General features: G+C 37.7%; 1 protein-coding gene across 5 annotated transcripts in view; it reads right to left on the reverse strand.

Moving 5' to 3' along the window:
• Nucleotides 1-23,933, reverse strand: part of GLCCI1 (glucocorticoid induced 1) — a 145,664-nt gene that overhangs the window by 98,170 nt on the left and 23,561 nt on the right. The gene's annotated exons all lie outside the window — the stretch shown is intronic.

Consider the following 23,933-nt stretch of genomic DNA (forward strand, 5'->3'; position numbering starts at 1 on the left):
CATTTTTACATGTTTGTTGGCTTCATAGAGGTCTTCTTTTGAAAAGTATCTGTTCATATTCGTCGCCCACTTCTGAATGGGTTGGTTGGTTTGTTTTTTCTTGTAAATCTGCTTTAGTCTTTTGTAGATTCTGGATATTAGCCATTTGTCAGATGGGTAGATGGCAAAAGTTTTTTTCCCAGTCTATTTGTTGCCAGTTCACTCTAATAATTGTTTCTTTTGCTGTGCAGCAGCTCTGGAGTTTAATTAGATCCCATTTGTCTATTTTGGCTTTTGTTGCCAATGCTTTTGGTGTTTTAGTCATGAAGTCCTTGCCTATGCCTATATGCTGAATGGTGTTTCCTAGGTTTTCTTTGAGGGTTTTTATGGTGTTAATTCTTATGTTTAAATCTTTAATCCATCTGGAGTTAATTTTTGTATAAGGTGTAAAGAAGGGTTCCAATTTCAGCTTTCTGCACATGGCTAGCCAGTTTTCCCAACACCATTTATTAAACAGGGAATCCTTTCCCCATTGATTGTTTTTGTGAGGTCTGTCAAAGATCAGATGGTTGTAGATGTGTGGCGTTGCTTCCGAGGCCTCTATTCTGTTTCATTGGTCTATATCTCTGTTTTGGTACCAGTACCATGCTGTTTTGATTACCGTAACCCTGTAGCACAGTTTGAAGTCAGGTGGTGTGATGCCTCCAGCTTTGTCCTTTTTGCTTAGGATTGTCTTGGCTGTGGGCTCTCTTTTGGTTCCAGATGAAGTTTAAGGTGGCTTTTTCCAGTTCTTTGAAGAAGGTCAGTGGTAGCTTGATGGGGACAGCACTGAATCTATAGATTACTTACGGCAGTATGGCCATTTTCACAATATTGATTCTTCCTAACCATGAGCATGAGAATGTTATTCCACCTGTTTGTGTCCCCTCTTATTTCCTTGAGCAGTGGTTTGTAGTTCTCCTTGAAGAGATCTTTTACATACTTTGTTAGTTGTATTCCTAGGTATTTTATTCCCTTTGTAGCAGTTGTAAATGAGAGTTTGTTCATATTTTGGCTCTCTGTTTGTCTGTTGCTGGTGTATAGGAATGCTTGTGATTTCTGTACATCAATTTTGTATCCTGAGACTTTGCTAAAGTTGCTTATCAGCTTAAGGAGGTTTTGTGCTGAGACAATGGGGTCTTCTAAATATATGATCATGTTGTCTGCAAACAGGGACAATTTGACTTCTTCTTTTCCTAATTGAATGGTCTTTATTTCTTTTTCTTGCCTAATGGCCCTGGCTAGAACTTCCAATACTATATTGAATAGGAGTGGTGAGAGAGGGCATACTTTTCTGGTACCAGTTTTTAAAGGGAACGCTTCTAGTTTTTGCCCACTCAGTATGATATTGGCTGTGGGTTTGTCGTAAATAGCTTTTATTATTTTGAGATATGTTCTGTCAATACTAGTTTATTGAGAGTTTTCAGCATAAAGGGCTGTTGTATGCATCTACTGAGATAATCATGTGGTTTTTGTCTTTGGTTCTGTTTATGTGGAGAATTACATTTATAGACTTGCGTATGTTGAATTAGCCTTACATCCCCAGGATGAAGCCTACTTGATGGTGGTAAATAAGCTTTTTGATGTACTGTTGGATTCAGTTTGCCAGTATTTTATTGAAGATTTTACAGCAATGTTCATCATGGATACTAGCCCATATTTTCTCGTTTAGTTGTATCTCTGCCAGATTTTGGTATCAGGATGAGGTTGGTCTCAGAGAAAGAGGAAGGACTCCCTCTTTTTGTATTGTTTGGAATAGTTTCAACAGGAAATGTAGCAGCTCCTCTTTGTATGTGTTTAGTAAAATTCAGCTATGAACCCATCTGGATCTGAACTTTTTTTGGTTGGTAGGCTATTAATTGCTGCCTCAACTTCAGACCTTTATATTGGTCTATTCAGGGTTTCAGCTTCTTCCTGGCTTAGTCTTGGGAGTGTGTAAGTATCCAGGAATTTATCCATTTCTTCCAGATTTACTGGTTTATGCACGTAGAGCTGTTTATAGTAATCTCTGATGATAGTTTGTATTTCTGAGGAATCAGTGGTGATCACCTCTTTATCATTTTTTATTACATCTATTAGATTCTTCTCTCTTTTCTTTTTTATTAGTCTAGCTAGTGTTCTGTCTATTTTGTTGATCTTTTCAAATAACCAGCTCCTGGATTTACTGATTTTTTTGAAGGGTTTTTTGTGTCTCTATCTTCTTCAGTTCTGCTTTGATCTTAGTTATTTATCGTCTTCTGCTAGCTTGAGTTTTTTTGATCTTGCTCCTCTAGCTCTTTCAATTTTGACGATAGGGTGTCGATTTTAGATCTTTCTTTGTTTCTCATGTGGGCATTTACTGCTATAAATTTCCCTCTAGACCCTACTTTACATGTGTCCCATAGATTCTGGTAAGTTGTGTCTTCTTTCTTGTTGGTTTTGAAGAATATATTTATTTCTGCCTTCATTTCATTGTTTATCCATTTGTCATTCAGGAGCAAGTTGCTCAGCCTCCCTGTGATTGTGCATATATATTTAGGATAGTTAGCTATTCTTGTTGCATTGATCCTTTTACCATTATGTAATGCACTTCTTTGTCTCTTTTGATCTTTGTTGGTTTAAAGTCGGTTTTGTCAGAGACTAGGACTGCTACTGTTGCTTTTTTTTTTTTTTTGCTCTTCATTTGCTTGGTAAATCTTCTTCCATCTCCTGAATACAGCACACCAATATGTCTCGACTTTTTATCCAGTTTGCCAGTCTGTGTCTTTTGATTGGGGCATTTAGGCCATTTACATTCAATGTTAATATTATGTTTGAATTTGATCCTGCCATTTTGTTACTGGCTGGTTGTTTTGTCCATTAGTTGATTTGGTTTCTTCATTGCCTCATTGTTCTTTACCATTTGGTATGTTTCTGCAGTGGCTGGTACTGGTTGTTCCTTTCCATGTTTATTACTGCCTTCAGTAGCTTTTGTAAGGCAGGTCTTATAGTGATGAAATCTCTCAGCAATTGCTCATCCATAAAATATTTTATTTCTCCTGTGCTTATGAAGCTTAGTTTGTCTGGATATGAAATTCTGGGTTGAAAATTCTTCTCTTTAAGGATGTTGAATATTGGCCCCCACTCCCTTCTAGTTTGTAGGGGTTCTGCCAAGAGATCCACTGTGAGTCTGATGGTCTTTCCTTTGTACATGACTCAATCTTTCTCTCTGGCTGCCCTTAGGATTTTTTTCCTTCCTTTCAATCCTGGTGAATCTGACAATTATGTGCCTTGGGGTTGCTCTTCTTGAGAAATATCTTTGTGGTGTTCTCTGTATTTCCTGGATTTGAATGTTGGCCTGCCTTGTTAGGTTGGGGAAGTTCTCTTGAATAATATCCTGAAAAGTGTTTTCCAACTTGGAATCATTCTCCCCATCACATTCAGGTACACCAATCAAGCATAGATTAGGTCTTTTCACATAATCCCATAGTTCTTGGATGCTTTGTTCGTTTATTTTCAGTCTTTTTTCTCTAATCTTGCCTTCTCATTTTATTTCATTTGATTTTCTGTCTCTGATATCCTTTCCTCTGCTTGATTGATTCAGCTGTTGAAACTTGTGTATGCTTCTCGAAGTTCTTGTACTATGCTTTTCAGCTCCATCAAGTTGTTCATGTTCTTCTCTAAGCTGGTTATTCTAGTTAGCATTTCAGGTACCTTTTTTTCAGCATTCTTAATTTCTTTGCACTGGGTTAGAACATGGTCTTTTAACTCAGAGAAGTTTGTTATTACACACCTTCTGAAGCTTGCTTCTGTCAATTCATCAAACTCATTCTCTGTCTTGTTTTGTTCCTTTGATAATGAGGAGTTGTAATCCCTGGGAGGAGAAGAGGTGTTCTGGGCTTTGATGGTTTCATCCTTTTGTGCTGGTTTCTTCCCATCTTTGTGGATTTATCTCCCTTTGATCTTTGAAGTTGGGGAAAAGTCTCTGAGTGGATGTCCTGTCTGTTGAGGTTGGAGCTATATCTTTTTTGGCCTGTAGAGGTGCTGCTGGGGTGTCTCAGATTCAGTCAGGTTGCTGGGTGGGTGGTCCTTCCCTGGAGTTCCTTTGTAGCTGAGATTAGCCCCACCTTCCCAATGGCATATTCTCCTTCCCCGAGCTCGAGCTTCCCAGTTGGGGTTAAACTGGTGTATTTGCTACCAAGCCCTCTAGCGCGTGGGCTTCAGTTTGAGTTTTGTGGGGGGTGGGGCCTGCCAGGCCTTATGGCCTGTTTCCCTGCTTTTAACTCTGCCTCTTTCTGTGGGACAGGTCCATTCCCCTGGTGTTAGTCCAAACTTCCACTGACAACTTGCAGTACCTGGCAGGAGCCATTGCTCAGATTTGCATCAACAACCCATAGTGCCCCTCAGTCTTGCAGGGCTCTTGTGGACCCTAGGTTGCAGAAGGGATGAGGTAAGCACAGGATCTGAATCAGAGCACTGAGGGGGTGACAACCCCGACCCTCTGAGCTGGCTGCACGTTCCAGGTGGGGACTTGCCCTGTCCTGTCTCGGTTTGCCCTCCCTACGCAGCTCTCGCCCTGCAGCTCCTTCCCTGGGCTATTTTCAGTGCACTACCAGTCCCAGTGAAGTGAACCCAGTACCTCACCTGGAATCGTGAAGTCCTCTAGCCCTCTGCATCTCATTTGCTGAGAGCTGCATTCTGGTGTTGCCTTCTGTCAGCCACCTTGGCACACCCTCCCCTGCTTAATTCGTGTTTTCTACAAAGAATCGCCTTCTGTCACCCAGGGCTAGAGGGCACTGGCATGATTATAGCTCACTGCAGCCAGGAATTCCTGGGCTCAAGCTATCCTCCTGCCTTAGCTCTAGGACTACAGGTGTGCACCACCACATCTGGCTAATTTTTAAATTTTTTGTGGAGATGGGGTCTCGCCGTGTTGCTGAAGATGGTTTCAAACTCCTGGCCTCAAGCAATCCTTTCCCCTTAGGTTCCCAAAGTGCTGAGATTACAGGCATGAGTCACAATACCAAGCCTGTATTAATGTTTTATAATGAGTTAAATTATAAATAATCTACAAATGAGTCCCTTGGTCTGTATAATAGTATTCTCATCTATATTTATTTTTACTTACTCTATATTTACTTAGATTTTCTTTTATTATATTTTTAATCATTGAATCTTTTCCTATCTCTTTAAAAAGATCACATGCTCTACCCTTAGTGTTCACTTTCTTTTTTTTTTTTTTTTTTTGAGACCGAGTTTCACTCGTTACCCAGGCTGGAGTGCAATGGCGTGATCTCGGCTCACCGCAACCTCTGCCTCCTGGGTTCAGGCAATTCTCCTGCCTCAGCCTCCTGAGTAGCTGGGATTACAGGCACGCAAAACCATGCCCAGATAATTTTTTGTATTTTTAGTAGAGACGGGGTTTCACCATGTTGACCAGGATGGTCTCGATGTCTTGACCTTGTGATCCACCCGCCTCGGCCTCCCAAAGTGCTGGGATTATAGGCTTGAGCCACCGCGCCTGGCCCTAGTGTTCACTTTCTATGACTTACTACTCTGTCAGAACTATGGTCTTCGAATTATTTTAACTAAGTATTCCTACTGGTAAATATACAGGCATGCAGTAATGTGTAGTTGCTTATTTATGAAGTGGATATCTAAGATATTGCTAATATATATTATAAAATGCAAAATACAAAAAATAAAAATGTGTATGTAGGAAATAAAAAATAAAAATACATAAATTATATGTCCTTTCTGTACCTGAAAAAATAAATTTTCGGGGGCAACAACCTATTTAGAGACAATAAAAGTATTAATACACACTCTAGAAAATATCCTGCTGCAAAAAAAGTCAACCAATCCTTTGCAATCTGTGACTAGCAGCTGAACTTTCAGATTTAATAAATTTAAACATGTAGTCAGCTCCTTCAAAAGGTCATTTGCTACCATTAAATTAAGTGCTGGCCATGACCATAAGAACTTTAAAACCTAAATACAAAACACTCTAAGGCAGAATGCTTACAAACATTAGAAAGTAACAAAGTACAGTATAGCTTCTCTGGAAAAAGCCAGGGAAATGAGGCATTTTGTATGCAAATAAAAGTTAAAAGTAGTTAAAATAAAAGTGGTGCTTTGGCCAGATGCAGTCACCTGTACAGGCTTACACCTGTAATACCAGCAATTTGGGAGGCTGAGGTGGGCAGATCACCTGAGGTCAGGAGTTCGAGACCAGCCTGGCCAACATGGTGAAACCCCATCTCTACTAAAAGCGCAAAAATTAGCCAGGGGTGGTGGCGGGCACGTTTGATCCCAGCTACTTAGGAGGCTGAGGCAGGAGAATCGCAGTGAGCTGAGATCGCACCACTGCAGCACTCCAGCCTGGGCAACAAGAGCGAGACTCTGACTCAAAAAAACAAAGCAAAGCAAAACAAAACAAAAACCTACCTCCTCAAAAACTAAGTCTGAAAAAGAAATAAAGTAGGGTCTCCTATAAAATGAAAGTGCCAGAGTAAAATTAAATCAAAGACTGCTCTAATATATAAGCAAAGTGAAATTTAGATTTTAATAATTTAGTTTCATTAAATAATTTAAGCCTGAGTCTGAAAATTCTATAAACTAGATATAATATTCTAAAGCCACCTCACTTATTTATTTATTTATTTGAGACAGAGTCCTGCTCTGTCATCCAGGCTGGAGTGCAGTACATGATCTCAGTTCACTGCAACCTCTGCCTCCCAGGTTCAAGTGACTCTCATGTCTCAGACTCCCAAATAGCTGGGATTAAAAATGTGAACCAACACGTCTGGCTAATTTTTGTTATTTTTTGTAGAGAAAGGGTTTTACCATGCTGGCCAGGTCCAGACTGGTCTTGAATTCCTGGCCTCAAGTGATCTGCCCGCCTTGGCCTCTTAAAGTGCTGGGATTACAGGCCTGAGTCACACCCAGCCTCTATAGCTACTTTATAAAACCTTTAACAGTCAGTGAGGTTTTCATGATGTTTAACTTTACTTATTAATTCAATCTTCACTAAAATCAAAATAACAAATTAATTAAGAACAGACCAAATACAAGACATTAAGTTGCTTTTCTTCAACTTCAAAATATCCTGAAATGATATGTTCTTAAGCTACCTGAGATCAAAAATAGTCATAAATAAATCCAGGTGGGGATTTTTCCTGCTATTGGGTCACTAAGGCTAAGCATAAATTTGCTAAAACTCAATTTTATTAATAGAACTTTACTTCATTAATTCTGTAATGAGAAATAATACCACAAAAGCTATACTTTTTAATGTATTATTGCTATTAGCATTAAGAGTAATTTCTCCTTGTCTCACACAGAGAATGATATTCAAAATAAATTTCAAAAAAAAGGTAAGAACAAAATAACTGAGAATACAAGATGTGGAAAAGGATACTGTATGTTTTTTTACCCAAACTAATGTACATTAGTATTTATCATCCAATAGTCCCCCATTATTACTAGATTTAGTATTACTAAGTTAGCACAATCTAGGCACTTCAGCAGCCATTAATGGTCTTCTTCCTTGGCATATAAAATGATGAAAATTTAGCCAAATACATGGGCCACATAAAATAAAATCACCAAATTCAAATGAACTTCAGATAAGTGATGGGAAAGATACTAGATGTGAATATGCTGTCTGAAACAAAATGAAAGGGCAAAAACTGAAGCTCTCTCAGTATGGGTAGATTCTGAAACACTAATCAACCAAACCTGGAATCCTGCCACAGAAGCAATCTAGAAAAAAATGCAGAAATGACCATATGGCTGCCCTGCAGAATCTGGAAAGAAACCAACCAAGAAGCTGACAAGAGAAACAAACATGCATCTGACCAAAAGAGGCCTGACACAACTCTGTAGCCTGAGGTCCATCAGGAAAAACAAACAAACCAAAAAATGTAGTCAGGTAGCCATTTAGGCATGAATCTCTAGGATACAGGCTCACCCAACAAACTTATGTCAAATGACAGAGAAGTTGAGATAAGACATTTGGAAGGAGGTCTTGAGTCTATTTTCAAAGAAAAGAAAGTATCTTTGCAACAAGCCTGAAAAGGAAGCATCACTAATATGGCTACAAGAAGCCTGCTAACAAGCACTGAAAAAGTGCCCAACAAATTAAGATGGAGCTCTGATATTTGGAATACATTTTTTTTTTTTTTTTTTTTTTTGAGATGGAGTTTCGCTCTTGTTACCCAGGCTGGAGTGCAATTGCGCGATCTCGGCTCACCACAACCTCCCCGTCCTGGGTTCAGGCAATTCTCCTGCCTCAGCCTCCTGAGTAGCTGGGATTAGAGGCACACGCCACAGTGCCCAGCTAATTTTTGGACTTTTTAGTAGAGATGGGGTTTCACCATGTTGACCAGGATGGTCTCGATCTCTTGACCTCGTGATCCACCCGCCTCGGCCTCCCAAAGTGCTGGGATTACAGATGTGAGCCACTGCGCCCGGCCCTGGAATACATTTTTTTTAATTACATAAGTGGCAAAAGATTTTTTTAAGTTCATTTTCTTGGGAGGGGGCAGAATGATAGTCCTTTAAGGAACTTTAGCAAAGTAGTAATTAGTAGGAGATTTCAGCTTTATGAATTTCAAATCAATTGTTAATGAAATTCCACACATCTAAAATCCATTATGACTAATGAGTTCATATACTAAAGCAGTAATCCCAAAGTATTAGCAGTTACAAAAACAACTAAAATAATGACTAAAGGTGGAAAGTCACATTGTAAGGAAAGGAACACAAATATTCCTAATCAGAAAACAACATTTTACAAAATTCTGTGAATTTAACTTCTAGTTAAAGCACCAAAGCCAAGAACATTTTTTTAATCAAATGAGACAGACTCACTATTACATCTCGATTTATAAAGAACAACTTTTTTTAAAAAACGCACAACCATAAAGGTTATAAAATGGGCTTTCTCTTTTTCTGGAGACAGAGTCTTGCTCTTGTCACCCAGGATGGAGTGCAGAGGCACAATCTCGGCTCACTGCAGCCTTGATCTCCCAGGTTCACATAATCCTCCTGCCTTAGCTTCCCAAGTAGTTGGGGCTACAGGCATATGCTATCACACTCAGCTAATTTTTGTATTTTTTGTAGAGACAGAGTTTTGCCATGTTGCCCAGGCCAGTCTGGAACTCCTGGGCCCAAGTGAATTGCCTACCTCAGCCTCTCAAAGTGCTATCTAATATTATTGGTCAAATACCTTGATAATTAAAGTAGGGAATAATTTCCTCAATATAATGACATATAGGAAAAAGCATTTTCCCTCAAAATTTGCTTTTTATTTAATGAGAAATAAAGGTAACAAATAGAAAAGTAATTCACTCTTCTAGTAGAGGATACTACTAAAATTATTCACCTGCTTTTATTTGGGATTGATGTCCATACATAGAGAAATACATATACATACACAAAACACAAACACACACACATACTCTCTCCATATTTGTCCAGGTAATGGTTTCACTTCAAACACTAACAGTGTTTGTGTTTTTATATCTAACAGTGTTTCAAATAAAACTGTTACCTGGACAAATATGGAGAGTGTGTATTTGTGTGTGTTTTTGTGTATGTCTATGTATATCTATGTAATATATGTAGCATTTTCTGGCCATTAAATAGAGTAGTAAGTCAATATTCAAGATAGTTTCTTATACAAAAGTTTTGTCAAAGTATTCCAACAAAACATACACACAAACTCTCCATATTTGTCCAGGAAATAGTTTCATTTCAAACACTGTTAGATACACAAAAACAAACACTGTCAGTGTTTGAAGTGAAACCGTTACCTGGAAAAATATGGAGAGTGTGTATGTGTGTGTGTTTGTGTGTGTATATGTATGTATATCTATATAATATATGCAGCATTTTCTGTCCATTAAATAGGGTAATAAGTAAATATTCAAGATAGTTCCTGATACAAAAGTTTTGTCAAGTATTCCAGCAATATGAAGATGCTGGCAGAATGGACTTTAACAGACAGACAGCAATGAAGAAAACTGCTACACTTGAATGTCCCTTCCTAAACTCAGGCAGAAATTTAATTGCCACTCTGATGGTATTAAGAGTTGGGACCATTAAGAGGCAATTAGGCCATGACGGCTCTGCCCTCATGAATTCATTAATGTTGTTATTACAAGAGCAGGTTGTTAGAAGAGGTAGGTCGACCCTCTATTGCTCTCTTGCCTTTCTACTTGCCATGAGATGACATAGCATGAAGGCCTTCACCAAATTTCATTACCTTATCACTTTGATACTGTACTTCCCAGTCTCAGCAACTGTGAAAAATGAATTTCCTTTCTGTATAAATTATCCAGTCTGGGCTGGGCTCGGTGGCTCACGCCTGTAATCCCAGCACTTTGGGAGGCTGAGGTGGGTGGATCACGAGGTCAAGAGATCGAGACTATCCTCGTCAACATGGTGAAACCCTGTCTCCACAAAAAATACAAAAAATTAGCTGGGCATGGTGGCGCGTGCCTGTAGTCCCAGCTACTCAGGAGGCTGAGGGAGGAGAATTGCCTGAACCCAGAAGGCAGAGGTTGTGGTGAGCCGAGATTGCGCCATTGCACTCCAACCTGGGTAACAAGAGCGAAACTCCATCTCAAAAAAAAAAAAAAATTATCCAGTCTGTGATACTCTGTTAGAGCAATACAAAATAGATTAAGCAATAGCTAAACCAAAGATTCAAGGACAATACAGATGTTTCCAAATTTATGATATTTCGACTTAGAATTTTTTAACTTTATGATGTGTTTATCAGGATATAACCCCATCATACCTAAGTCAAGGAGCATTTGGACTTATGTGACTTACAATTTTTTGACTTTACAATGGGTTTACTGGGGTATTAAATACATATTTGACTTAAAATATTTTCAACTTATATAGGTTTATCAGGATGTAACCCCAGTGTAAGTCAAGGAGTATTGCCATCTACAACATAATAATGTCACAAAATATCCCTGCAAAACACTAAATATAAGCAAGCGAGTTGAAAGAAAGCATAAGAAAGAATTGAGCCATAGTGGTATCAGCATCTGTGTGAGACAGCAAAGAGAATACACCCAGGCTTCTGATGGTCCAGAGAACAACAGAACACAATTCACTAATGGATAAACGTAAAGAGCCAATCTAGAAGAGCAGCCAAAATTAGGAGGGTATTCTACAGGATCTGGTTTGCAAGTGAAGGCAAGAGGACATCAACTCAATGAAGTCTGAGATACTAGAGCAATATGGCTACTCTCAAAACTAAGAAAAAAGAACTATTTCCAACACGGAATCCAACAATGAAGAGAAATTACTGGGAGTCTAATCAAAATTGAGAAGCAAAGAAAAGAGAAGGTTGAGAAAAAGTTGGACAACAGAGTCAGGGAAACATCAGATCGAGAATTTTTTTAAAGGTAATTGAACAAAAAAAACAGTAAAAGTGGAACCACTAGAGCATTGAAGACAGAAATGCTATCCTGAACTATACCCCTTATTTAAAAGTACAAAAACGTTCATTTTACTTAAAAAAATGAACAACAGAAAAGAATAGCAGATTCTTCCTAAAGTTGTCATAAGAGAATTAACAGGATACAAAGAATAAAAGATGTCCCTATGAATAATGAAAGCATGCCAGAAAGGCCATATAAGATGAAAACTGTGACCTAATATTCCAAAATAAGTTAAAAATCCTTTTTTAAATGCCAATAGTGATGAAAATCCTCAGTACTTAAAAAATACTCAGAAATGATGTGTTTGACAGCAAGGAAGATATGAAAATAGAGGTGATCAAACTCAGGGAAGACTTAGAAAAGGTATCAAAACTTGTTTTAGGGAGGAAGACTAAGTTACAAGAAGCACAAGAATGAAAAAACACAATGGGTAATGCCTTAACAGAAACCAGAAATGGTAAGAAAAAAACTTTAGATTTAAAAAAAAAAGGAGACAAGATTTCAAGAGAAAGTAATATGTAACATAGGCAAAGAAGATCCAACATATGTGTATAGCAGGAGTCCCTCAAGAAGATGACCAAAGGAACAAAACAAAAAAGACTAAAACTATCATTTTAAAAACTCTCCTAAAATAAAATATAAGTTGAAAGGACATATTGAAAGGACATACTTATATATGGGGAAAATAATCGACATATCACATATATTTAATAAAGCCAAAGTGACCTTCAAGTATAAAGGACACAGAATTTTTTTAAAAACTGTACCTGAGTTCTTGCCATATAACTAGCAATAACTTAAGGAATATTATTCCTGTGAATCTTTCCTGAAAATCTATTAGAGAATGCTCTTCAATCAAAAGCCTGGAAAGGAATTAACATAAGGACTGATGGAAGGTGTGAGTCATTCAGCTAGCATCTTTGAAGAAGAGAGCAGCAGTATGTTCAGTATCTCTATAGGCAAGTCTTCCACCACTAAGTGAAAAAAATGGCCATAGAAGGATAGTAAAATTATATTGTTTCCTTCTTAGCACATTTAAATTTCAGACTATACATTTCCAGAATGTCTGATAACTAAATGTAAGTTATTAAATTCCTTCAGTGCCAGATATATATGAGAGAAAGAAAGAAAAAGAGAGACAGGAAGGGAGGGAGTGGGGGAGGGAGGGAAGAAAAATTCTCCTATTTCTCCAACATCATTGAATTGGCTAGCCTCAGAGAGGTCCATTTTCTTCCTAAGTACCCTAGTAAAGAAATCAGGTCCTGCTCAATTTAGAGGGGAAAGTAACTGAAACTGGAGCATTCACACTAAAATCATCAATAGGATTGTTGCCTATTCTCTTCCTCCAAGCCTGACATTCAAAAAGTTCCAAGTGTGTCCTATGGAAGTCTATGGAGAAATGTATTTACCATGACAAATGATGGGATAATGAACTGAGGGGGTTGAAGAAAGGGCCATGAAGAAAAGATAAAGCCTTGTAGAAGATCTTTTCTTTGCAATGGGGTAAATCTAGAAGAGCCTCTTAAGGAACAAACAGAATAAACAGGCTCCTTCCACGCCACCCTGCCATCTACTGGACATGTCAATAAAGAACAAAGCATCCCTAAATTTATTTTCAAGGCAAGGAAGAGCTGATTATGGTTATTAATATTATGGAATCCCTACGAAAGGACAATCAAATTATGCCATATAAAATGATGTATTTACATAGCTGTATGCCTACAATTCCTCTAATTCTGAGAAGTAACATTCTTCCTTGGAAAATTATCAGCAATCTTATTTCCTATTTGAATAAAGAACAACAGCTAAATATAATACAGAAAACATTCCTAGACAAGCAAATAGCCCTTCTCATGATATCTAAACTGAAAAGTTGTAGAGTTCCAAATCCAACTATGTATTTTAACATATAATTTATAAAGAAAAGATTCAAGCACTTAAACACTTTATGTAATAACTACAAATTAGCTCATAACTGCCTAATAACAGGGTGGACAGTTAAATCCATGGTTAAATGTAGAAGAGATTGAGGGGAAAGGTGTAGGAAAAACAGTAACTACTTAACTGAGTAAGATATGATTGCCAGTCAAGCTAATCTACTGCTGCTAAGCAAATGATAAACAGAAATCTATAATGAAATATGTCTGAATACCACTGACTTGCTTAAGGCAAAATAATCTAGTAAATTAAATATAGCCTACAAGCTGCATCCTCCCCACCCCCACATTGTGCCCCTAAATTCAGCAATGATGAATATGCTGTTGACTAGGAAACACAACTAGTTATACTTTTCTAAAGTAAACCCAGAATAAATAGACGCAACAGAATGAAGGCTTCAGAAATATGGAAACACAGATGTTTATTCTAGCATCTACTTCATAAATATTGACACCAAAGAATCAAATATGTAGCTGTGTAACACTAGTTTATCCAAAAGTGAATATTCATTAAAGCTGGAAATGGCCAAAAGCTGCAGAAAATATCCTGAAGGAAAATGTCTTACACAAATGACACTTTTGTAGAGGTCATGAGTAAAACAAAACATAGTAAAACACCAGTTTATGTCTGCAATACAAAGAACACCTTCCACCTCAACAATTAATTCTATAAATATTGTGCATAAAAAACTGCTAAGAAGTGTTGCCAAGAACCGAGAGCAACTGAAGAAATAACCAGCAGCATAAATAACTGTAGGGCAAAGTGTCATAAAATATTGGAGGATAGCATTATGCTTTATTTCTCTAAAATAGCCACAAAACTGGACATTATTAACTTGGTCAAAAAGAGTCAATTGACAAGAGAGATTCAAGATGGCCGATTACTAGGAGCTCAGGATTGTAGCTCCCAGTGAAAGCGCAGAGAACAAGAGGATGCCACACTTTCAGACGAATTTTTCTTGCTCACAGATCAGGAGATTCCCAGCGGAGGAGAACCACAGGTCGCCAGCGTGACTCTTGTGGCTGGCTCAGCGGTTCTCGCTGCAGAGTAAACGAAACTGGGTCCCCTTCTGGTCGACGTTTGGAGCTCTGGGATGGCAGAGTCGCCCATTCAGCTGATTGAAAAAGGGACTCAAGAGGGAAGCCAGACCAGAGATTCCTGGGCAGAAAAGCACCATGAATCTTAACGCCACTGTTTTAGCCAGAGCAGTAGTTTGCTCAGATTCCGGCACTGGGAATCAACAAGTTGGACGTCCACTCAGAGACCTAATTTGAAAGTCAGTATTTACAAAGACAACAGGTGGATAAATTTACAATGACGGGAAGAAACCAGCTTAAAAAAGCTGAGAATAACCAAAATCAGAATGCCTCTCCCTCTACAGGGATCACAGTTCCTCATCAACAAGGGAACAAAGACTGATGGAGAACAAGTACGTTCCATTAACAGAATTAGGCTTCAGAAGGTGGATAATAAGAAACTTCTGTGAGTTAAAAGAACATGTTCTAGCCCAATGTAAAGAAACTAAGAACCTTGAAAAAAGGTTTGACAAAATCCTAAAGAGAATAGACAATTTAGAGAGGAATATAAGTGAATTAATGGAACTGAAGAATACAATAGGAGAACCCTGTGAAGTATGCACAGGTTTTAACAGTCAAATTGATCAAGCAGAAGAAAGGATATCAGAGGTCGAAGACCAACTCAATGAAATAAAATGAGAAGACAAGATTAGAGAACAAAGAGTAAAAAGGAATGAGCAAAGTCTCCAAGAAATATGGGACTATGTGAAAAGACCTAATTTACGTTTGACTGGTGTACCTGAATGTCCTGAAGAGAATGAATCCAAGCTGGAAAATATTCTTCAGAATATTATTCAGGAAAACCTTCCTAATCTAGTAAGGCAGGACAGTGCTCAACTCCAGGTAATACAGAGAACACCATAAAGATATTCCTCAAGTAGAGCAACCCCAAGACACATAATCGTTAGATTCACCAGGGTTGAAATAAAGGAGAAAATTCTAAGGGCAGCTAGAGAGAAAGGTCAGGTTACCCATAAAGGGAAGCCTATCTGACTCACAGCAGATCTCTCAGCTGAAACCCTACAAACTAGAAGAGAGTGGGGGTCAATATTCAATATCCTCAAAGAATAGAATTTTCAACCCAGAATCTCATATCCAGCCAAACTAAGCTTCATAAATGAAGGAAAAATAAATTTTTTGTGAACAAGCAAGCACTCAGAGATTTCATCACCACCAGGCCTGCTTTACAAGAGCTTCTGAAAGAAGCACTACACACAGAAAGGAACAACCAGTATCAGTCATCCCAAAAACTTACCAAAAGGTAAAGAGTATCTCCATAACGAAGAATCTATATCAACTAATGGGCAAAATAGCCAGATAGCATTAAATGACAATATTAAACTCACAAATATCAATATTCATCCTAAATTTAAATGGATTAAATGCCCCAATCAAAGACACAGACAGGCAAATTGAATAAAAAGTCAAAACCCATCACTACGCTGTATCCAGATCCATTTCATAAGCAAGGACACACAAACACTCAAAACAAAGGGTTAGTGGAAGACTTACCAATCAAATGGAGAGAAAAAAAAAACAAAAAACAAAACAGGAGTTGTAACTTTCATCTCTGACAAAATAGACTTTAATAGTAACAAAGACTAAAAGAAACAAGGAAGGACATTACATAATGGTAAAAGGATCAATGCAACAACAGGAGTCAATGATTATAAATATATATGCACCCAATACAGGAACACCCAGATACATAAGACAAATTCTTAATGACTTATAAAGAGAACTGGACTCCCACACAGTAATAGCGGGAGACTTTGACACCACATTGTTAATATTTGATGGATCAACAAGATAGAAAATTAGCAGGGACATCTATGATTTGAACTCAGACCTGGAACAAGTAAACTCAGTGACTATTTATAGAATTCTTCACCCCAGGTCCACAGAACATACATTTTTCTCAGTACCACATTACATCTATTTTGAAAGTGACCACATAATTGGAAGTAAATCACTCTTCAGCATTTGCATGGCATTTCACAGACTTAAATGAAATACTGGTTGGCTGTTTGTTCCCTTATTCCTCCTTCCTGTCTCCGCTGTTGAGCACAATTATCGGCATAAAAGAGGTTTTTAATACCTATTTTTAGATTGCATTCCAGCCTGGGCAATAGAGCAAGATTCCTGTTCTCTCCCTTTCTCTTTCTCTTTCTTTAAAAAAAAAAAAAAAAACCACAGTTTGATCCTTTTATGACTTGTTTAAAAAAAAAAAATACAAAAACAAAAAAAACAGTCTCACTATATTTCCCAGGCCAGTCTTGAACTCCCGGCTTGAGCAATCATCCTGCCTCAACCTTCTGGTAGGTGGGACTACAGGCACACACCACCGTGCCAGCCAATACTTGCTTTTAAGCCTTGTTAGGAGGGTCCAGTGGAGCCTTTAGACTAAGCTGAATTGGACTTCATTACTGAGACAACCCTCTGAGTGCTCTACTCAATGCCCCAGGAATTAGAAGGGTTTCAACTGTGGTTGGTGGCCACAGGGGCTATTCTCTGGCTGGTGAGAGCTCTAGGAATGGTTCTCTCTAGTCCTTTTGGGTGATTCTTTTTCTGGCCTCATGTGTTTTCCTCACATGCATATGCTGATCAATACTTAGCTGAAGACCTAAAGGTGACACTCTGCAGAGCTCCAGAGTTCTCTCTGTGTGCAGCTTTCTTCTCTCCAGTATTCTCTCCTGTGAGTTCTAGGTACACGGGTGTCCTTGGGATACCAGCCCCATCCCTCTATGCAGGAATATACCTGTGCTCCAGCTGTACTCCCCGTCCCTGAGACATGGCCTGGAAAGTCTCTCCAGGCAGCAAGCTGGGACGATCACAGGACTCAAAAAAAAAAAAAAAAAAAAAAGTCAATTGATATTACTGATTGCACTGTGCTTCAGTCAAAATGCCACTGTCCAGGAGATACAAATAGGCTACAGTCACAAAATTCCAGTGTTTACTGTTAGTATTTAAGTATAATTTTTTCTCCTCAACAAACAATTAAAGAGCACTATTCACCCTAAGTACCCAAGAAATAAGTGAATTGATCTCAAATGATAGTTTTAGACACAGCCCGAATCATTAACAATATCTAGAATAGCTGGGGCATTTAGAATACAAAACTGAATAATACCTCCAGATGTACTGGGCTCATCTCAAAGTAGGAGGAAAACAAAACTACACCAAGCCAGTTGACACAAAAAAGATAGCTCCAATGGATTTTTTTTAATCTCCTTTCTCTCTCCCTTCACTTCTGATTAGGTTTTCAAAACCCTTTCTATGTATGTAGTATTAACCAGTGACAAGAACTGAACTACACATATTCGAAGCATTACAAATAATGTAGCTCACTTATTTTTTGTGAAGATGTACCATCAAGCACTTGTATCTGTCTCTCTTTTCACCTATATCTTAGCTATTTTACTTTCACTTTTGAATGAGAGGAGAGGAAAAAAAACTAACATTCAAAACCTATTTACTTTGACCTTAAATGATTAATGCAAGACTTATCTACCAGAAGACATGTTCCTAAAAAGTAAGAACTTTGTCATATTTTCATTTATCTGACACCTAGAACATCTACTTACAAAACATCTGTTAAACTTGTGGCTATCACAATTGGCCTTAGACCTTTCTATGAAATAAATATTCAAAAATTTAAAATTGCCTGGCATGGATTCTGGATCTCTTTACCAAAGCAGACTTTTGGAAAGAGCCTCAAATAGAATAGCTCCACATTTCTCGTTAATATTCTTTACATGAGGCTCATCTAAAATCACTGTGAATAAAGTACAAGACAGTGAAAAAAACAACTTGAATTCAGGTCCAATTGTCATTTTATTTTCCTCATTTATTTATGCTCAGAAATTTTACAAAAATGAAAATAGAATAGGTTGATGGAGTGCCTCTTGCATTGACAGATGTATTGTCAACACAAAATTAACCATACGTGTCAATGTGACAAATCAGATAAGGAAAGAGAACTCCCAAGATGAATTTTCAAAGTGGCTCCAAGAGCAGCAGCTAGTGGACTACCTTCTTCAAACTCTAAAGTACAATAAGGGTGGCAATGCTAGCAGCTACGATTTAAAATTATAGCTTTATTTTTATAAAAATATTAGTGGCTTGGCTGGGCGCGGTGGCTCACGCCTGTATTCATCCCAGTACTTTGGGAGGCCGAGGCAGATGGATCGTGCGGTCAAGAGATCAAGACCATCCTGGTCAACGTGGTGAAACCCCGTCTCTACTAAAAATACAAAAAATTAGCTGGGCATGGTGGCGTGTGCCTATAATCTCAGCTACTCAGGAGGCTGAGGCAGGAGAATTGCCTGAACCCAGGAGGCGGAGGTTGCGGTGAGCCGAGATCACGCCATTGCACTCCAGCCTGGGTAACAAGAGCGAAACTCCGTTTCAAAATAAATATATATATATATATTAGTGGCTTATCACAATAAAAGCCCAATATATATTTTCTGATTGATAAATTGCCTTTCAGATGATCATTCATGGATTCAGACTTCATTCATTTTATGGCTCCACCATTCCATTAGGGCCTTGGTTAGGGTCCTTTGCAAGATTCTCTGCATCTAGTTGGCAGATGAGGGAAAGGAAAGAATGAGGAGGATCAAACCAGAATTTTTTAACTGAACAAGGATCAAAGTGTTGTTTATCATTTAGCCTTATCTAATTGCAGCAGGGTTCAGTAAAGAAAAAAAATATATAACTGCAAAGCAGGGATTACACCCTAGAAGTAGGCTCAAGAGGAAAAGAAAAGAGGATTAGGTGAACACATAGAAGTCTACTATAGAAGACTTTTGGTATTATGAATGACACCATTTGTCTAAATTACTCTTGGAGACAGTCTGAACCAAATTTTAAAGTGACTCTCACTGCATAACCATCATAATCTGTCACCATAAATAAGATAATGTGACTTAATCACCTACCTTACTCTCCACATTAGGTTCTTAATGACATTTGGTTATTTTCAAAAGTTATATCAATCCCTAAAAGAGGTAGAATTCTAAATGAAATTCTCTAAGGACATTTAAAATAAAAGGATGGCCAGTCACAGTGGCTAACACCTGTAATCCCAGCACTTTGGGAGGCCAAGGCGGAGAGATCACGAGGTCTGGAGCTGAAGACTTGCCTGGCCAACATGGTGAGACCCTGTCTCTATAAAAAATACAAAAATTAGCCAGGCATGGTGGTGCATGCCTGTAGTCCCAGCTACTCAGGAGGCTGAAGTGGAAGAATCGCTTGAATCTGGGAGGTGGAGGTTGCAGTGAGTCAAGATCATGCCACTGCACTCCAGCCTGGGCCACAGAGCAAGACTCCAGCTCCAAAAAAAAAAAGGACACAAAAAAGACTAGAAAACATATATATTCCCCAAGGTGATCTCTGAGGAGGTTTAAAGAATTACAGTACAGTATTTTTCTTAAGGGATGGTCAGGATTTTGATAACTTACTTGAAAGTTCTTAAGGTTTGTCAAAGCAAGGTGGTATGTAATTTCAAACTGATGATAGTATTTATTAATAACAACACACCTGATAGAAAATAACAAAAATATTTGCTCATTAACATTAAAATATATAACACCAGTCAAACTTTCTGAATCCCTTTAACATAGACTTAACCATAAAAACCTTATTGTAAACTGTAAACTCTTGTCAACAGAGCCTCCAGTGCTGCCTTAGTTCTAGGTTTTAGGATTTGGAGACATATGTAGATGAAGGACTATATTCTCATATTCCAAATATCGTCTTATTGAAAGACTACTACTTTCTCTCCAAAAAGCGGTTATGTCCATCATTCCCGTCTCATAACCAAGAAGACTGTCATTCTCTTGGTACCATTGTTCTCAATTTAATTTCATGAGGAAAATAATCTAATTGAACTAATTCATACAAAAGATAGTGCATTTCAAGGATATCATTTCAGAGATATGAATTTTAAAAAGTAAAACAGTGGCTCACCCCTCCAACTCCAGCCCTTTGAGACACCAAGGCAGGAGGATCACCTGAGGCCAGGAGTTCAAGAACAGCCTGAACAACATAATGGAACCCCATCTCTAAACAAAACAAAACAAAACAAAAACAGCCAGGCATGACAGCATGCACCTGTAGTCCTAGCTACTTGGAAGGCTGAAGTAGAAGGACTGCTTGAGCCCAGGAGTCTGAGGTTACAGTGAACTATGATTATGCCACTGCACAGCAGTCTGGACACAGAGCAAGATCCCGTGAATCAGTTAATAAATAAATGACTGTCAACTCAAAAGGATCTCTAAGTAGTAAAATTTCAGGCAATGTGTTAGAGTGAAATAGAAACATTCAAGTAGAGAAATATATTTGGTGGGCAATGAGATCCTGAACAGTCTAGAATTCCTGCCCTCAAGAAACTGACATTTCAGATGAGATGACAAGTGTCTTAAACAGCGACTATACAACGTAAAGGCATAAAGATAGTGCTTTTAATATTCAGAGGAAGTTACACTTCTCTTTATCTGGAAATGTTAGAAATATTTTGCACAGAGAAGCGTGATATTTGAAAGCTGCTTGCAAAAACAGTTAGGGGTTTTCAGGCAAAAAAGCATGTATATTAGAGGCACAAGTATTCCTGACAGGAAAAATGTACCTAAAGCATTTCTTTTTGTTTGTTTTTGAAACGGAGTTTTGCTCTTGTTGCCCAGGATGGAGTACAATGTTGCGATCTTGGCTCACTGCAACCTCCATCTCCTGGGTTCAAGTGATTCTCCTGCTTCAGCCTCCTGAGTAGCTGGGATTACAGGCATGCACTACCATACCTGGCTAATTTTCTGTTTTTAGTATAGACGGGGGTTTCTCCATGTTGGTCAAGGTGGTCTCGAAATCCCGAACTCAGGTGATCTGCCCACCTTGGCCTCCCAAAATGCTGGGATTACAGGCATGAGCCACTCCACCTAGCCAACATTTTTAATAGAAAGTGAGTTCAGTTTGGCAGGAACAGAAGGTACACAGTGGAGGATAGTGAGATGAGTCTTTTACCCCTAATTCTCCAAGGAACTAACAGAATCTTTCATCAAAATCAGTTTTTGAGGGTTTTCTTTAAGAAAGACTGTGCTTATAGCAGTACAATGGTTACATTAAAGATGCAAGACAATTGGCATGAAAAAAGACTTCAGAGGTAATAATTCCAAGCAATAAGTAATAATTAGGACATGGAAAGAATGAAAAAAAGAAACAAAACACGAGGTTCAGTAGACAATTCTGAGGAGGTAGGACAAGATACAGTAAGCAGTAGGATGGGAGAAATTAGAGAGAAAAAGTCAAAGATTATGCTAGTAGGAAGAACTTAATCCAATGACGCTCTGCGTCTGAATATCTCTTAACCATAAAAGCTGTGTTCCATTGCGCCAATAAAAAAAGAATCCAATTCCATTTCTATACCAAGTCTCTGGGTGTAAATTTAAACCATTCAATGCTCTTGTCTTGATAACTATGCTTCTAATCATGTTATTACATATGAATCATTAAAGCACATGACCCAAACTTGCAATTATTTAGAATAAAATTTGTTGAATTTTATTAGTTTTCTTCTCAGTAACACAGAAAAATACACTAGGTCACTTTCAAAGCATGAAAATTTAATACGAATTCCTGTACTAAGAGAGTATGACATTCTATTTTGTGAAAAATAGGTTGAATACACTTTAAAACCTTTTATATAGATGGTAACAGGATCAAGAAGATAAAAACCATAAGCAAAACATCCAATGACAGTTATAATGGTACTTTAAAATATTTAGATTTGTAAACTTATTGAATGTGTAAGGATCATGTCTGTTTTAACTTGCCATACACAAGTATCAACTATAAAAATACCCATTTCTAGCCAACAGAAATGCAGTAATTACACTTTTCAATGCTTGTTTCAAGTTTGAATTTAAATACCAACATAATCTTCCGCTCAAATATTATAAAGCCAACCCCAGCAGAGAAAATTATGATACATTTCTTAAGAAAATTAAATTGCAGATAACTGGATTGCCATTATAAATCTATATTGTATGATTCAGCAGAAAGAATTTGTATCTAAACTGTTTGATTTTTCTCCAAACCCACACACAGCAAACTTACATCTTACCAAATAACTCTGAGGTAAACAGTTTAGTTAAGGTGTTCAGCATTCAGCAAATGCTTCCAGGAAGGAAATATAACACTATAAATAGTAAAGTTCCTCTGAATCACAAGAAAGACATTCAAGAATATGTCTAGTTGGATGTTCACTGTTTTTTTTTTTAATTTAATTTAAAGTTCCAGGATACATGCAGAGGACATGCAGGTTTTTACACAGGTAAATGTGTGCCATGTTGGTTTGCTGCACCTATCAACCTATCACTGGTTTTCTCTTACATGAAGTGAGCAAAATTCCTAAGTCACTATCACTCCGTATATTGAAATTACCTAAAGTATTATGAAAAGGTGATCATGAACCTCTACTCTGTATGAAGAAAATGTCAGGAGCCAGGGATTATCCAGTGATTGCTGAAAAAAGAATGTGAACTTTAGGGATGCGCATGCTATTGCTCTCTCTTTTTCCCTCTCTCCCTCTCTCCCTCCCTCCTTCCCTTTTTTTCTCTCTCTCTCTCTCATATACACACATACATACATTTCTCTTGGTCCTTAAGTACACACAGAAACAAATTAAAATCAGCCTGTAGAAATATACAATTATACATAAAATCATAATCTACAGCACTAACCATATTTGTAGTCCAATTATGCTTACTTCTTGCTCTGTTCCTCTGACAAGGACAAGAGTAAAATGTTTTGTGAAAGTTTTTCCTGGAAGAAGGAGAACTATGAAGCTGGTTAGGAATAATTTCCTAGGGAATTATAACTGAAGTAATACTTTTTAAAAATAAGGACAAAATATTCCAGAAAAAGTCTTGGGGTATTTATCCAATATAAGCATATCTTTTCAGAGAAATGTGAGAACATTATTAGTATATATGAGTTATTTTCCTTTTAGGGGTTATTTGAATACCACATTCCTCAGAATTTTAAAACTCAGACTAGAAAGGGAATGGAATAGATGTATTCATTTTCATTTATAATAGCTTCTTAGGATATTAATTTTGCTAAATATCAGTAGAACATTTTATTCAGCAATGAGAAATTACACTATTCAGTCAATATGTTTTTACAACCTCAGATGAACCTCAACCTTCTGTAACTGACTTCCTAAAAAGTTTGTGTAAATAACATTTTGGTAAATTGGATCATTTTACTTGCACATAAGTTAGATATTGTGTAGAGCAAATAACCACCTCAAAATCTGCTTTACAGTTTCAAGTTTTTATATTACGATGAAGTTCAAATTAATATATAATTCACATTCTCCTTAGTTGGAGCTCAGTATTACCACAGTCTTCAGAAGGGATTATAAAAACATTAGAATTTTTAATTTGAAGAGCCTGCAATATTTTGGGCATGATGGTCT

The sequence above is a fragment of the Callithrix jacchus genome, chromosome 11 (assembly GCF_049354715.1).
Source record: "Callithrix jacchus isolate 240 chromosome 11, calJac240_pri, whole genome shotgun sequence".
NCBI classification, from domain to species: Eukaryota; Metazoa; Chordata; class Mammalia; order Primates; family Cebidae; genus Callithrix; species Callithrix jacchus.